Consider the following 18,001-nt stretch of genomic DNA (forward strand, 5'->3'; position numbering starts at 1 on the left):
TTGAGAATGTAAATTATATAATTATAAAATACGTTCTGTTATTGAATTGTGATTTTTGGCTTAAGGTGTTTCCTCTTGTGTACTTCTGGCATTAATGTTTGGTACTGTTATAGGTTTTGAATGAAAGAAAGTGTAGAGAGAGTGGGTATACTTGATTCCAACTTTAGAAAGCCTGTGGTTGCCCTTGGGCTGCTTCCTCCCGGAGAGCCCTTGCTCCTTATCTCACAGACTTAGAGCTGGGACATTTTGCTGCCGCGATAAAAGGACCCAGTTACTTTATTTTAAGGAAATTTGATGGCATATAACATAGTGATATACATAGTTACATATGTTTGGGTGCCCCCAGGGAGGGAAGTGGAAAGTTTGACAATCCTGCATATGTTTTCAGATGTTGAAGTTCATGAACTCTGAAGGACCAGGTGTCAAAATGGTTTTGTTTATGTGGTTTGGGAAAATTACAGTCTAAATGTAAATACAATCTAGGCCATCTTGATTTGCTGAAATATGCGTAGGGCCTGATAAGACAAATACTTAATAAATGCCTTTCTAATAATGTAAATGCTATAACCTAGAATTTAGTAGATATGTCTAAATTGGAAGTAACTCATAGTTTAGTTTCTCTGTGACTTTCTCAATGTGTATCAAAACACACAAAGTAGTCAAATTCCAAGTACTTGAAGATGAGAATAACAGCCCAGATCCTAGAATCTAAAGAATGTGCTTAATATATTCAATGGCACACATTTAAATGACAAATTTCCCCAAAATCATTAACTCAGAACACATAACTTCATAAAATATTTTTTATTCAACAGCAATCCTTAAACATGAATCAGTAGGATTAATTTTGGGATTGAAGATGAAGAATAACAAGTGGGTATGCTGAAAGTTAATGGTGGATATTTTTTTCCCTATTGAGTCAACCAATTTTATAGGAAAGAACGGTGTCCGCCAAATTTAAAGAAAACAAATAAACCCTAAAATAGTATGGTTGCTTTGATTCAGTTGGCACTGAGATTTTCTAAGTAAAGGAAAGAACTGGGTGGACATATATTTGTGGTGAGAGCATAGTTTTAGGGTTTTTTGTTGTTCTTTTGGTGGGTGTGATAGATTTCTTTTGCTGTCATAATTTGTGATGTGAATTGAATGTGGTAGAAGTGACGGCCCTTAAATTTTTTTGATGTGTTTGTGTTTATGTGTGTATAGAGGTTATTTAGTTTTCACATGAATGAAAGAATTTAAATAATAGAGTAGTGGATTTCTCCCAGTCAAGCACTTAGCTTTGAGATTAGTATATATTTTTATAGGGCCCCATTTCTCTCATGTATTTTAGATTAGATCTGCTTATGATGAAGTATTTTCTCATGATAGTGATTCGTTTAAGACACTAAACTAATTTCTTTATGGATTGGTTATATACGAGTATATGAAATTCCTACACTTGGCTTAATGTGATCTTTTTAAAGTAACATGAAGACTACTGTTAAGTTTTGGTGAGAAATCTGAATATTGTGAGTGGCTACAGAAACCACAACTGAAGACAGGTAATATGTAGAGTGTAGACTGCTACTGTATTATCTAAGTTATGGATATGAAAGCTAAAGTATATTTATCTACACAGGCTACAATAAATCTTAACAGTAACTGGTATGCAGAGAACATTTGAAAGGTAGTCCTGGCCAGACACAAGTCATTTGGCAGTGGCCTTGCCTAGTATATATTTTCAGGCCTGTCTGCACAAAGATGCTGGCATGTTAACCATGATTTCTATTCCAGGTGATGGATTTCTATCCAAGTAAGTGAGTGACTAAATATTTTCCGGTGGAATCTAGGCACCATAAAATCACTGAAGCCAAATAAAAAAGTTGTCGACCTTTCTAAAATGTAATTATAATAGCTTTGTGTACCACTATGACAGAAGAAATATTTCCACTTAGATCACCAAATAATGGAATGGGTTGAACCTAATTGGAAAAAAAAAAGTAATACGAGTATGCTGCTAATATTTCTTTTTATCAGCAGTAATGAATGTCTTACTGAATTTTTATGAATTTCCAGAAAACTTCCTGGTCATTAACAATAACTGAATATACTGATTCCACATCCAACTCTATCAAAGAAAAGAAATCCAATCTGAACCCACTGAAAACCCATGCCATCATCACTTCATCTCATTTATTCTACACAGAACCAGTTGAGAAACCGAACACTTTACATTAGTTTATTTGTGTTACCCTAAGCAATTAGAGATGAATATGCCTTCCCAAGCGATATAAATGTGAGGCTCCCTTTGTGGCAGGCTGTTTAAATTTACAACATAAAGCTAGCATTTCCATCTCCAATAAAATCCAGACATTTAATTTTGGTGCATGACATTTCTGACTAAAATAGAGCCAGAAAAGGCTCTAGGACAGCTCTTATTGTTCATGAATTCGAACAAATTGGGGATCTGTGAATTTATAGCCAGGTTTTTCTGTACTATTGTTTAAAATAGCACACATGGAAAACACGCCATGGGTGTGTTGTAATTCAGCTTTAATGATGTAACACTTGGTTTCAGTCAGTTGTTGGAGGGCTGCAAGTGACATTGGTTTTGTGCTTCAGACGTTGCATGTAACTTAGCAATTATAGTAAGGCTTTCAATAATGGCTGTTGGCGGGATATCCGCAAGTGAAGTCATAGCAATTTTGAAAGAGAAAGCTAATAAAAATACACCTGCTTGTAGTGGAAAGTGAGCCTTTAATATCTCTGCTTTGAAGTTGGGCGAAGCCTTTGGTATTAACTAACAGATATTATGATGTAAGAATAATCCACTGCCCCAGGGGAGAGCAAGGTTGAAGTTACAAAAGACTGTTATTTTCTAATCACCTACTTTTCAGTCACTCTAATATCATGAAAGGAGAATAGAATAAGGTGATGTTTTTTTCTGAAATACCGCAAAGATATTACTATTTGAAAGCAAATCGTAATTGTAAATATACAAGCTAGCACATACATATTCCTAAAACTAGTCAATAAGGGCATAAATAACACTTTTTAGTAAGTGTGTTTTTGTTGTCAGAGACTTCAGAATGATGTGAAATTTTACATTCTAATATGTCATTTCAAGGTGACATTTAAAGTTTCAAATTTTGCTTTATGAGTTTTTCTTTCTCCTTCCTCCTTTTCCTTGGCCACTTCTAAAGTCATTTATTTATAGTTCTTTACATGTAAAAAAAATGAGAAAATAAAGGTGTTTGTGAAACTTCCTTTTACATCATTTGGAGTATTACTGCTCTCAGGAACCCTCTTTGTGATATGGGAAATTAATTCCCTCTGTTGTTCACTTGCTTCCTTCACACTTACTTGGGCTTACTTGTAGTCTATAGTAACTTTAATGGGACATTTAAAATATTGAGTCCATAATAAATGCTGATATATTGAGATAACTGGAAGAAGAGATATTTAAGGAATAAATACAGTTGGAATTTGGAAATTCTGCAGAGAAAAATGACTATTAAGTACCATACTACAATTACTTTTACCACTTTTCCTGATACTTATTGCAATAATATTTTTAGCTCTTAAGTGTGATGTCTAGATCAGTGTGAAATAATTTGTACAATCAGTATTTTTCCAAGTGCTTTAAATATGGATGGTTTTCTGTAGTCATTTTCTCTACAAGTGAATTTATGAACCCATGGCAGTAACTTTCTTTTTTTTTTTCTTTTCAATTCAGTAGTGCATCTCAATAGAGAGTATCAAGTAACCCAAAGGGTATACATTAGCACTTGTCAGGGCCACATCAACATGCTAAGCACATTGAAACTTATTACCAAGTTCAAAGAGAGTATATGGACTCTAAATCCCTTGTTAATGTGGTAAAGAATCATCATCAACGTGTTTGTTTTGTTGAAAGGAAGTTACATTTTATTTCTCATTTATGAAATGGGCTTTGATGTTTCTTTAAGCCAGAGGGATTTTTTTTCCCCAATTCATGTACTGTATCAGCTAAGTGCACTCTCGTTAGAGAATGAGAAGTCTTTTTTGGGGGGAAGGAGTAAAGTTGTTTTCTCTATAGAATTTCAGTGTGTAATTTGCATTTAACTTTGAAAGTGGATTGTTGTTGCGTCTTGACACCTGCTGAGATGAGTATCCATTTCAGGCTACAAAGTGGTGCTCTGAAATAAATATCAGCAAGCTTGTTCAATTTTGTCAGCTGTGTCATCACATTAGTACAAGATATGGTAAAGTAGAATTGAACTCAATTTTCTGGTTGTATGTTTGGGCTATAAGCTTTTCCTTCTAGTACGCATCAAGAATTTCTATTGCCGGAGAGATTCCAAGGATTAAAAAAGAGAAACTGATCAATTTAACACTCTTATGCCCAGAAAGCATCATGTAATTTATACCACAATGTGAGACATTGGTATTAAATATCTGCCAGAGAATCGAGAGGTGAAATATAGTTTTAAATATCATTATGTAACAAAAATGTAAAATGTATTTTTATTTTGGTAATGAATATAAATATAGATTATTTGGGTAAATCATTTTATTTTGAATAATAGTAATTATTTATTAAGCCCCAACTAAGTACCAGGCACTCTCTTGGGCCCCTGGCTTCATTTAGTTTACCTCATTTCATATTAACTATTCTTGGAATTATACAGAATAATGGCCTTATTTTGTATTTTGACTTGCCCAAGGTCATATAACTAATAAGCGGAAAAAATCAGGATATCAGGTTAGGATGGGCCAGAAGCTGGAGGCGAGGTAGGCAAGGGAAAATGAAGTAAAATATCGGAAAGAGGATATAATGAGAGAATATATTAAAGAAAAATGTAAGTGAAGTACACGGAATCCAGTGCCTGAAGATGTGGTCTTTTAAATTTTTTGTGAGAGTTCCTGATAAGAGAGATTTTGGTCTCAGGGGTGCTTTTGACAGTTGAAATCCATTCAGTTCCTCATATATTGCTGCGTTCCTATGATAAACCAGAAGCAGGCACAGAGTAAACTGTCAGTAACAAAGAGGGGAGTCCTGACAGGGAGCAAGAGGCCAGTGTCCAGTGAAGGTGTATATTAATCAACATCTTTTGCTCACAAAAAGACTGACATCATTTTGTTGTTTAGTGCAGTCTTCTGTGTCTTTTAGGACCCCAGGCTCCTTCCGTCTTATGGTTTCTCCTCCCTCTCTTTTCTGAAGGAAGAGTAGAAGGGGAGGATAAGATTGTCCACTAGAGGGCTTTAGGCCATGGTGGAAGCAGCACATATAACCTCTCCTCCCATTTCACTGTCAGGACTTAGTCAGATGGCCATTCTTAATTAAACATGAGGCTGAAAAATACAATCGAGCCTAACAAGAGACAGTTATGTTTTAGCGAACACTTAGTCTTGGCTATAAGTTGCAAAAATCTATATGGTAGCACAGCCTGTCCTGAGACAGGTCTCTCTGTCTTTTTTTCTGTGTTTAAGCACCAGCCCCACCTCTCCCTCCTGCCCCAACATACAATTTTAATAGCACCTTTCGCAATCTTTTAAAGTATATACTGTGTGCTAGTCACTATACTAACCTCTTGGTTTACATTTCTTCATTTTATCCCCATAACAATTCCATAAGATATGTTACTCATGTTATAGTTATTTTGGCTACATAACAAGATATCCTAAATCTTAGTGGCTTAACAGTAGCAATCATTTATATTCTCATAGCTCCTTTGGGTCAGGAATTCAGGAAAGGCTTAGCTGGGCAGTCATTACTTAGCTGGGAGTCTATCTCTGCTGCAGTGGCAGTCATATGTTGGCTGGGGTTGAAGTCATCTAAAGGCTTGACTAGGACGGGAGGTCTCACTTCCAAGGCTTGAAAGATGAAACCAGTCATGGACTTGGTAACTTCAGTTCCTCTGTATCGACCTGTCTTCTTGCTTGCTTAAATGTCTTTGAAACATGGCTTCTGGGTTGCCCAGAGTGAACAATCTAAGAGGTTAGGGGAGAAGCTGTAATGTCTTTTATGACCTAATTTAGAAGTCACACAATATCGCTTCACCGTATTCTATGGGTCACACAGGGCCAATCCTGATTCATTGTGGGAGGATCTTTTATATAACAGTGTGACTACCAGAAGGATAGATCACTGGGATCATTTTGCAGGTTGATTCATACACTTCCATTTAGGAGGTAAGGATGGTGAGGCTTAAAGGAAGGTTAAGTGTATTGCTCAAGGTCACATAATTAGCAAGCCCATACCTGCACACAGAATGTTTAGCTTTAAAATCCATACTATTAACAATGAAAATACATTGTCACTATGAGCAGATAAAGTACGTAGGCATGTGTTTCTCCCAGAAAAAAATATGTGCAGCCAGTAAGCACAAACAGAAGCAAAAGCTACTATAGAAATTCAAATAGTTCAAATGTCAGAATTTGAAATAAAGGGAGTGCTTAGTATCAGAAAAGCTCAGAACTTTCTTGCAACTCAGATCTAGAAATTACAACATAAATGATTATCAAAATATTCTTTTTCCATGCATACATATTGTATTAGTAAGTCATCAGTTCCTTTTTGGGTATTAAAATTAGCAGAAGATGAGGGACTAGGTGAGGATTATAGTTAGGGTTGAAATTCAACCTTACCAAAAACCCCTTTCTGGAGCCAGGACAATTGCTCCTATTTTTTTCTCCTCCCCCAAAGATAAAGTTAACTATTATCAATGGTTTTAAAGTGAAGCACAGTTAGGCTGTGAGCCTAGGATTCTGTTTTCTTAGACTATTTGTAAGTAGGTTGGCAGACGGATATTTTAGTTTTATAACACTGTGAAATAATCCAGCTTATCATTGGTGATTACAATAAAAAGAATATGATGTTTAAAAATTAATAGTCTCAAAAAGTTAAGAAATTGTTGTATAATGTCTTGTCGTTAAATTTAATGTAGCAAAAATAAATGATGCCATGCAATTCCATATGTTAGTGACATTTCCCCCTCCACCAGTCTATAAGCTACTTGAGCACAAGATACATGTCTCGTTTTATTTTCAGCCTCTGACATTAAGTACAGAGTTAATACTCCACTAACTTTCGTGAGCTGCATCTTCACTCTCTACCAAACTCAACAAGGAAAAGACATTCATGGAAATGAATCTCCCTTATGCTCCTCCCGCAAATAGCATCCAAACTCCCACAGGTGGGTTTGAATCTAAAGCTACCACTTCCTGTCCCATGATCGCTCTGTTTCCCTTTCTGTAAACTGGAGAGGCAGGGACATTGGTTTTGAGAGGATTAAATAGGATAATGAAGTTAATGAAGAGAACATTTCTAATACAGATAACAGTAAGTGACAACTATAGTGACTATATAAAAATGGTACCTGCTAGTTGCTAGGTTATTCCACTCTGAAAGTAAAGATATATTTGAATCGTTCTTCTGTCATTTTCATTTCAGAAACAAATGTTTTTCCTTCAAGCGAGTACTCATTGTTTACCTGGCCCCAGGCTTCTTGATTATAATCAATGTCTTGTCACACTTTTTAGGAACTTCCAATTAGTTGTGGAGGTTTTCTCCCTCTGCCCTATCAAACTTTAACTGGAGATCCTCATGACCTCTCTTCCTATATTTCTGAAATTTTTAATAACTTGTTTTTATAAGCCGTGATTTAAATCATTGAAAACAATACTTAGTGGGCATAACTATGTGCCAGGAATTTTCTTAGTTTCTAGAGATATGTCAGAAACAATACAAACAAAGATCAAAGCCCTCAGGGGGCTAACATTTTAATAAAGAAAGAAAGACTGTAGAAATAGTTTAATAAAATACACTGTGTGTTACATAGTGATAAGTCAGATGTGAGGAATAACAAAACAAGGGAAGTGAAGAGGGAACTGGGGAGGGAAGGACTGCAAGAGATGTGTGTGTTCCAGCAAACTCTCAGCAAACACCTGAAAAAGGTACAAGTGCAAACCATACAGTTATTTTAGGAAACAGGGATCCAGGCAGAGAGAAAGGATAATTCTAAACCCTGCTATGAGAGGATGATTGGTGTGTTCAAGGAAGAGCTATAAGAGCAACGGGACTGGAAAGGATGGATGGAAGGAGAGAGGAGTAGAAGATGCGTCAAAGATGTAACATGGAAACAGTTCATCAAGACTTATTGGCTAGTATTAGGGATACATGGGAAAATATTGGAAATTTTTGAGCAGAAGAGTAATGTGATATGACTTAACCTTTCAAAAATCACTCGAGGGCTTCCCTGGTGGTGCAGTGGTTAAGAATCCACCTGCTGATTCAGGGGACACGGGTTTGAGCCCTGGTCTGGGAAGATCCCACATGCCGCGGAGCAACTAAACCTGTGCACAACTACTGAGCCTGCACTCTAGAGCCCGTGAGCCACAACTACTGAGTCGGTGAGCCACAACTACTGAAGTCCACGCACCTAGAGCCCATGCTCTGCAACAAGAGAAGCCACCACAATGAGAAGCTGGTGCACTGCGACGAAGACCCAACACAGCCAATAAATAAATTAATTAATTAATTAATTAAATTGTTTAAAAAATCACTTGAAAACTTAGCTTTAAAATGAATATTGATTATTTTGAAATAAAAACATAATGAGTTTCCTTCGCCTGTCTAAAACCCTCAGTGACTGCTTCTGGGCATCAGGCTTAGTATAATAAGATCCTTTTTAATTAGCTTCTCCAACACCAGATTTTTCTTTCAGTTATCCTGGTATCTTCCTCTTTGAAGGAATGCATTTTTCATAGTTACTCTAGCCTGAGTACGGGCTACTCATGTGGGAAATATCTCCTTTCCTTGTTCTTCAATGACAATCCTCTTTTTTAAATTTGCCTGAATTTTTAATAGCTTAAGAAATGAGCTTACCATTGTCTCATAGAGGCCTCTACTCTCTCGCTCCTACTTCCAAACTATATACACCCCAAAGGTAGATAACCTTCCTGTAGTCGCCCATTGTAATTTATGTTTCCTATATCAGTGTGCTATAGTTGTCTCTTTTCTAACCTTTTCTTTTGCATTAAACTCCTAAGTTTCATAACTGAGTTGCAATAAAGGATATGCAGCCTCCTTAACTCAGTGGCTGACACACTGTTGGTGCTGAACAAATGATCTTTGCACGTGAGCAAGTGAGGCTCCAGGAAGATGCATTAGGCCAAGTCTGGTCATCCGCACACTTGCTCCTTTTCTTTCTGGAATTCAGGTTCAAGTAGTCTTTTTGGTAGCTGATACAGTCTCCCTATCCCAAGGTGTTTTGTCTCCTCAAACACTGGTTCCTCCTTCTTCTCTGAACCCTGACCTTCTCTGAACCCTAGCCTGATTTTTCAGTTTTAGTGTTCTTTCTCCTAACTGCAAATATAAAACAGAAAATATCATTTAGGTGGTCTTCGACAGAGAAGTCACAAAACATTTCTTCCATACATAGTAAGTTGAGAACAGAGCTGAGTTGCTATGTGTATTCTAGGCAGTTAACTAGACCTACTCTTAAGCTAAGAGGTTCATTCCTGTACAAGGGCTTCATAATACAACGTGGGGTTCAAACCTTTGCCTCAGCATAATTACAAATACTAAACATTGTGAACTTTCAGGATTGATCAAAAAGAATTGAAATAATTTACATTAAGTCTACAAAAGCCAAAATTCTATTCTCTGGAAAGTTGTAAACTTTCCAGCATTTCACAAAATCTTTCCTATGTTAGTGCTGGGACTACAGTTTTTAAATCTTTTCCAATATAATACCTGGCAGTCTGACAAGTTGAATTATTGAAGGCAGGATGCAAGAAATCTCTGTTTTTTTCTTTTTCACCATACCTGTTGCACACAGAAACCCTTCTCCTATGATTACCCTACTTCCCAGAGGCCTAAAGATGCAACCCACAACAAATGGATGGTATCTGTTTGTCTCAAGTAGGCCATTTGTATTTTTGAAGTTGATGTCCATTCCAAAGTGGTGATCCTAGAGTTTTGTCATCTCCTCACAAGAGAGAAGGCCACTTCTTTAAGTGAAATCATTATAACCACATGTAAGAGATACTATATGATCAAGATCAAGAATGAATGCTTCATATGATCAGTCAGTTCAGAAAAAAATAAGATAAATGGAGGTAGAATCATCTTAAAAGCATTATTGAAAGCTCTAGAGAAGTCTTTGCAGAACAGATAGAACATTGAGAGGCAGGTACACAAGTAAAGAGGTCTGTGGGTTTTGTGTTGGAGAATCTATATTCAGGAAAGGGGAGTCTAAAGAGACAAAGTAATGTCAACTTTGAATTAATTTACATTTTGCCAAGATACTACAGTCTAAAAATCACCTATTTCCCCTTCCCCCCATTCATATTAAACTGCTCTATGTCAGTTTCTAAGTAATCAAATATAGCCAAATGTAAACTTGGTGAGAATTTTGCTGTATAGATGCCCAGGCTCCATCTAGTGGCAGAAGGTAACTGTAAGTTTTTACCATTTTCCCAGAACCTTAAAAAAATATATTTCATAGAGTTTGCATCTTGAGAACACTATGAATTAAGTTTTATATTCTTTCTAAGAAACACTAATATCCAAGGTTAAAAACTTGTTTCCACCATATTAGTTTTGTACCGCTTCTAATGAGACTATTTTATTTCTTCTGCTTTGTAAAATTTAACCTACACAGTAATTACAGTGAATATCCATTTTTGTAAGTTTTTGTTCTTTTGGTTTCTTCATTTTTTTTGTCATTCAAGAGGACAGACACAAATTGCACAATCAAGCTAAGATGTCATAAATTGTCTCATGGTTCAAAAAATGATAAAGCTTATGAGCAAAAAATAATAATAATAACAAATTAATGAAACAATGATATAATTAAAGAAAGTTAGAATTGGGTGAAAAATCTAAGGTGACTAGCTAAAAGTAAGATGCGAAGTGGTAAAGTACAATACTATATTTTCAATTTAAGCATTTTACTTCTTACATGGTATTTCTTTCAGTGTCTTGAGTTGTTATTTTCTCCTGTTTCAACAGTTTTTTCCTTAAATATATTTTAAAGTCCTGATGAATTAAGATATTGTCATTTGCCTGTGTGTACATACATATGATTGTGTGTGTGTGTGTGTGTGTGTGTGTGTGTGTGTGTGTCTAGGGTGTTTTACTCTTTATCAGATCAGTTTGGATGTGAATTTTGTGAGGGAAGTTAGTTTAAAAAAACAATTGTCTTACCAGCTTTTTATAGTAAATTTTAATCTGAGATGCCTTCATCCCTCACTTATTAAACTATTACAGGTATAATTATGTATTAAATTGTAATATAAATATTAAATTGTAATATAAATTAATTGTAATATAAATATTAAACATATAAAACATATTAAACATATACTTGTTAATATTTATAATTATGTATATCTGAAAATATTAGATTAAATGGATACAATTTATTCACTTCTAAAACCTTCCCAATAAAAGTGTCATTGCAAATTTAAAATGCATTTTGGTTTGGATATAAAATCTGAACATCTCTGCGTAAGGCCAACTCTATATATCTAATATATATTTCTCAAGAGTGACTTTTTTTTAAATTAAAGACTTTATCTTTTAAGAGCAATTTTATGTTCACAGCAAAATTGAGAAGAAAGTAAAGAGATTTCCCATACACTTTGTGCCTTCTCACATGCATAGCCTCACCCATTATCAATATTCCCCGCGAGAGTGGTCCATTTGTTACAATTGTAACCCACATTGACACATCAAAATCATCCCAAGTTTATAGTTTACATTAGGGCTCACTCGATGTTGTACATTCTGTGGGCTTGGACACATGTGTAATATCATGTATCCATCATTATAGTACCATCCAGAGTGTTTTAACTGCTCTAACAATTCTTTGTGCCAGATTTACTCCTTCCTTCCCCCCAATCCCTGGCAACCACTGATCTGTTTACTGTCTCCAGAATTTTTCTTTTTCTAGATGTTTCTTTTGCCAATATTTTTGCCCAGGCTGTGGCTTAGTTACGTTCTCATTCCCTTGATATCGACTTTCACAGAGCAGAAGGCCTGATGGTAGTAGCTGAGTGACAAGTTACTGCTGTGGGGTGATAAGCACAATTATTTGATAGAAGTGTTGGCCTAAACTAGTCTTTTTTTTCCAACAAAAGGAAGTCTTTTACTTTCTCTGCAAATTTGGGGCATGGGGAGAAAGATGAGAGTAAATATAATTCAAAGTTTTCCCCTCAAACAACTCTAAATGGTTCTGCCTAGCACTCAACATCTTGGTGATATATTCTCATTTGCTAACTAACTGCCTTTCCCATTTTTTTCCAAAGATAGACTCCATTTTTTGTTGTTGTTTTTTTTTTTTTTTAGACTCCATTTTAATCAAGTCTCCTCAAAGTCCACAAACAAGCCATATCCGTGCTTTCTTTATGCCTTTATCAAGAAATATTCACTTTCTGGCTGTTGTCTGTGGTTAAATGAACTTAAAGCCAAAAAAACACATATTTGACAGTATCTCACGTCTGTTTTGATAATACCACCATGTTAAAGTAAGTATAACATCATAAGAGTATCTAGTTCAGTATCATGGGGCTTTCTCCTAGTCACCCACTACATAGCTGCTTTAAAGCCCAGAGTCTGGAGGCATGCTTTTCCATCATGCAACCCTTTGCTCTGGCAAAAGTCACAAACTCCAAGCTCAAGAGAGAGCCCTGAATGATCTGTGAATATCCAAGTTATTTTGTATCTAAATATTATAAAAGATTGGGAGTATTTTAGTATCCTACCTGAATATTTCACTAGGTTTCTGTAGCATGGAATCAGAGATATATCAATTGTTTAAAGAAAGAAACCATAAAGAACAACAAATGTTTTAAAATAAAACTGGAAAGATCAGTATAATTTGACAGCATCCCTCCTACCGTCTCCATATTAAATGTTCATATTGTACACACTGTATTTTTCATCTCAGTTTTTCTCTTACCCCCTTAAAAGGAAGGTAATGGGATTTCTCGCATGATGGTTATTTTTTTCCCAGTATGCCTTCCTCTAATTCTTTCATATCAAAGAATTAAAAAACAAAACAATACAAAAAATATACAAAAACTTGAACAGTTAATTAATTTGTTTCTGACTGTTGTAACACATTCTTAAGGTAAATTGCCTGTATCTGTGCAGATTATTTAATAAATTTGTTCTGCTCTTAACTATACTATGAAAAACAAGATTATTCTTTATCAGTATATTTGCTTATTGTCTTTTTATATTGGAAGTTTAAAAGAATTCTTATTACTCCAAAGATTGCACTATTCTTGAAGTATGAGGTATTTATTTAAGCATTAGGTATGCCTAATTTCTATCCTTTAATTGTTTTTTAGGTTATACAGGTTGATCTTCATAGTTATGTGTATATGGCTTACTATTTTCTTTACACAGAAAAAAGTTAATATAGTATATTTAAATCAGAATTTACCAGTCATGATAACTTGCGCTTTTATTCTCTTCACCTCTTATTGGCCCATTCCTATCCCATTTGGTATGACATACATCTGACAATTTTTCATTAAGATTCATAAAGTGTATTTGATTTTTTAATTGACATTTGCTCATGATGTGTTATTTGGTATCGCATTTTTCGTATCAATCATATATTTCTATTCAACGAGGAAATAAAGTTTCCCGTAGTAATTAAAAAAATTTTTTAACATCTTTATTGGAGTATAGTTGCTTTACAATGTTGTGTTAGTTTCTGCTGTATAACAAAGTGATTCAGCTATATGTATACATATATCCCCATATCCCCTCCCTCTTGCGTCGCCCTCCCACCCTCCCTATACCACCCCTCTAGGTGGTCACAAAGCACCGAGCTGATCTCCCTGTGCTATGCAGGTGCTTCCCACTAGCTATCTATTTGACATTTGGTAGTGTATATATGTCCATGCCACTCTCTCACTTCGTCCCATCTTACCCTTCCCCCTCCCCATGTCCTCAAGTCCATTCTCTACGTCTGCGTCTTTATTCCTGTCCTGCCCCTAGGTTCATCAGAACCTTTTTTTTTTTTTTTTTTTTTTAGATTCCATATATGTGTGTTAGCATACGGTATTTGTTTTTCTCTTTCTGACTGACTTCACTCTGTATGACAGACTGTAACTCCATCCACCTCACTACAAATAACTCAATTTCATTTCTTTTTATGGCTGTGTAATATTCCATTGTATATATGTGCCACATCTTCTTTATCCAACCTAAGTTGATGGACACTTAGGTTGCTTCCATATCCTGATTATTGTAAATAGTGCTGCAATGAACACTGTGGTACATGACTCTTTGAATTATTGTTTTCTCAGGGTCTGTGCCCAGTGGTGGGATTGCTGGGTCATATGGTAGTTCTATTTTTAGTTTTTTAATGAACCTCCATACTGTTCTCCATTGTCTATATCAATTTACATTCCCACCAACAGGACAAGAGGGTTCCCTTTTCTCAACACCGTCTCCAGCATATATTGTTTGTAGATTTCTTGATGATGGCCATTCTGACCGGTGTGAGGTGATAACCTTGTAGTTTTGATTTGCATTTCTCTAATTAGTGATGTTGAGCATCCTTTCATGTGTTTGTTGGCAATCTGTGTATCTGCTTTGGACAAATGTCTATTTAGATCTTCTGCCCATTTTTGGATTGGGTTGTTGTTTTTATGATGTTGAGCTGTATGAGCTGCTTATATATTTTGGAGATTAATCCTTTGTCAGTTGCTTCGTTTGCAACCCCCATTCTGAGGGTTGTCTTTTCGTCTTGTTTATGGTTTCCTTAGCCGTGCAAAAGCTTTTAAGTTTCATTAGGTCCCATTTCTTTATTTTTGTTTTTATTTCCATTTCTCTAGGAGGTGGGTCAAAAAGGATCTTGCTGTGATTTATGTCATAGAGTGTTCTGCCTATGTTTTCCATTAAGAGTTTTATAGTGTCTGGCCTTACATTTAGGTCTTTAATCCATTTTGAGTTTATTTTTGTGTATGGTGTTAGGGAGTGTTCTAATTTCATTCTTTTACATGTAGCTGTCTAGTTTTCCCAGCACCACTTATTGAAGAGGCTGTTTTTTCTCCATTGTATATTCTTGCCTCCTTTATCAAAGATAAGGTGACCATATGTGTGCGGGTTTATCTCTGGGCTTTCTATCCTGTTCTGTTGATCTATATTTCTGTTTTTGTGCCAGTACCATACTGTCTTGATGACTGTAGCTTTGTAGTATAGTCTGAAGTCAGGGAGCCTGGTTCCTCCAGCTCTGTTTTTCTTTCTCAAGATTGCTTTGGCTACTCGGGGCCTTTTGTGTTTCCATACAAATTGCGAAATTTTTGTTCTAGTTCTGTAAAAAATGCCATTGGTAGTTTGATAGGAATTGCACTGAATCTGTAGATTGCTTTGAGTAGTATAGTCATTTTCACAGTATTGATTCTTCCAATCCAAGAACATGGTATATCTCTCCATCTGTTTGTATCATCTTTAATTTCTTTCATCAGTGTCTTATAGTTTTCTGCATACAGTTCTTTTGTCTCCTTAGGTAGGTTTATTCTTAGGTATTTTGTTCTTTTTGTTGCAATGGTAAATGGGAGTGTTTCCTTAATATCTCTTTCAGATTTTTCATTGTTAGTATGTAGGAATTCAAGAGATTTCTGTGAATTAATTTTGTATCCTGCAGGTTTACCAAATTCATTGATTAGCTCTAGTAGTTTTCTGGTAGCACCTTTAGGATTCTCTATGTATAATATGATGTCATCTGCAAACAGTGACAGCTTTACATCTTCTTTTCCAACTTGGATTCCTTTTATTTCTTTTTCTTCTCTGATTGCTGTGGCTAAAACTTCCAAAACTATGTTGAATAATAGTGGTGACAGTGGACAACCTTGTCTTGTTCCTGATCTTAGAGGAAATGGTTTCGGTTTTTCACCATTGAGAACGATGTTGGCTGTGGGTTTGTCACATATGGCCTTTATTTTGTTGAGGTAGGTTACCTCTATGTCTACTTTCTGGAGAGTTTTTATCATAAGTGGGTGTTGAATTTTGTCAAAAGCTTTTTCTGCATCTATTGAGATTATCATATGATTTTTATCCTTCAGTTTGTTAATAGGGTGTATCACATTGATTGATTTGCGTAAATTGAAGGATCCTTGCATTCGTGGGATAAACCCCACTTGATCATGGTGCATGATTCTTTTAATGTGCTGTTGGATTTTGTTTACTAGTATTTTGTTGAGGATTTTTCCATCTATGTTCATCAGTGATACTGGCCTGTAGTTTTCTTTTATGTGATATCTTTACCTGGTTTTGGTATCAGGGTGATGGTGGCCTCGTAGAATGAGTTTGGGAGTGCTCCTCCCTCTGCTATATTTTGGAAGAGTTTGAGAAGGATAAGTGTTAGCTCTTCTCTAAATGTTTGATAGAATTCGCCTGTGAAGCCAACTTGTCTTGGGCAAGAAGCCACCTTGTCCTGGGTTTGCTAGAAGATTTTTAATCACAGTCTCAATTTCAGTGCTTGTGATTGGTCTGTTTGTATTTTTTCTTTCTTCCTGGTTCAGTCTCGGAAGGTTGTGCTTTTCTAAGAATTTGTCCATTTCTTCCAGGTTGTCCATTTTATTGGCATAGAGTTGCTTGTAGTAATCTCTCATGACCCTTTGTATTTCTGCAGTGTCAGTTGTTACTTCTCCTTTTTCATTTCTAATTCTATTGATCTGAGTCTTCTCCCTTTTTTCCTTGATGAGTCTGGCTAATGGTTTATCAATTTTGTTTCTCTTCTCAAAGAACCAGCTTTTAGTTTTATTGATCTTTGCTAATGTTTCCTTCATTTCTTTTTCATTTATTTCGGATCTGATCTTTATGATTTCTTTCCTTCTGCTAACTTTGGGGGGTTTTTGTTCTTCTTTCTCTAATTGCTTTAGCTGTAAGGTTAGGTTGTTTTTTGAGATGTTTCTTGTTTCTTGAGGTAGGATTGTATTGCTATAAACTACCCTCTTAGAACTGCTTTTGCTGTATCCCATAGGTTTTGGGTTGTCGTGTTTTCATTGTCATTTGTTTCTAGGTATTTTTTGATTTCCTCTGATTTCTTCAGTGATCTCTTGGTTATTTAGTAGTTTATTGTTTAGCCTCCATGAGTTTGTATTTTGTACAGATTTTTCCTGTAATTGACGTGTACTCTTATAGCATTGTGGTCGGAAAACATACTTCATATGATTCTAATTATCTTAAATTTACCAAGGCTTGATTTGTGACCCACGATATGACCTAGCCTGGAGAATGTTCCATGAGCACTTGAGAAGAAAGTGTACTCTGTTGTTTTTGGATAGAATGTCCTATAAATATCAATTAAGTCCATCTTGTTTAATGTATCATTTAAAGTTTGTGTTTCCTTATTTATTTTCATTTTGGATGATCTGTCCATTGGTGAAGTGGGGTGTTAAAGTCCCCTACTATGATTGTGTTACTGTCGATTTCCTCTTTTATGGCTGTTAGTATTTGCCTTTTGTATTGAGGTGCTCCTGTGTTGGGTGCATAAATATTTACAATTGTTATATCTTCTTCTTGGGTCGATCCCTTGATCATTATGTAGTGTCCTTCTTTTCTCTTGTAATAGTCTTTGTTTTAAAGTCTATTTTGTCTGATATGAGAATTGCTACTCCAGCTTTCCTTTGATTTCCATTTGCATGGAATATCTTTTTCCATCCCCTCACTTTCAGTCTGTATGTATCCCTAGGTCTGAAGTGGGTCTCTTGTAGACAGCATGTATATGGGTCTTGTTTTTTATCCATTCAGCCAGTCTGTGTCTTTTGGTTGGAGCATTTAATCCATTTACATTTAGGGTAATTATCAATATGTGTGTTCCTATTACCATTTTCTTAATTGTTTTGCGTTTGTTTTTGTAGGTCTTTTCCTTCCCTTGTGTTCCCTGCCTAAAGAAGTTCCTTTAGCATTTGTTGTAAACCTGGTTTGGTGGTGCTGAATTCCTTAGCTTTTGCTTGTCTGTAAAGTTTTTAATTTCTCCATCAAATTTGAATGAGATCCTTGCTG

At 35.6% G+C, this 18,001-nt stretch overlaps 1 protein-coding gene and 1 long non-coding RNA gene across 3 annotated transcripts in view; one reads left to right on the forward strand and one right to left on the reverse strand.

Moving 5' to 3' along the window:
* LOC309631839 overlaps positions 1 to 11,256 on the reverse strand; it is a 31,794-nt gene extending 20,538 nt beyond the window's left edge. The window contains exon 1 of the long non-coding RNA XR_014246600.1: positions 1 to 11,256. This exon is cut by the window's left edge and continues 19,382 nt beyond it. This is a non-coding gene — a long non-coding RNA (uncharacterized lncRNA).
* AGMO (alkylglycerol monooxygenase) overlaps positions 1 to 18,001 on the forward strand; it is a 381,715-nt gene that overhangs the window by 254,842 nt on the left and 108,872 nt on the right. The gene's annotated exons all lie outside the window — the stretch shown is intronic.

Source organism: Balaenoptera borealis (assembly GCF_965194805.1).
Source record: "Balaenoptera borealis genome assembly, chromosome: 7".
Classification (NCBI taxonomy): domain Eukaryota; kingdom Metazoa; phylum Chordata; class Mammalia; order Artiodactyla; family Balaenopteridae; genus Balaenoptera; species Balaenoptera borealis.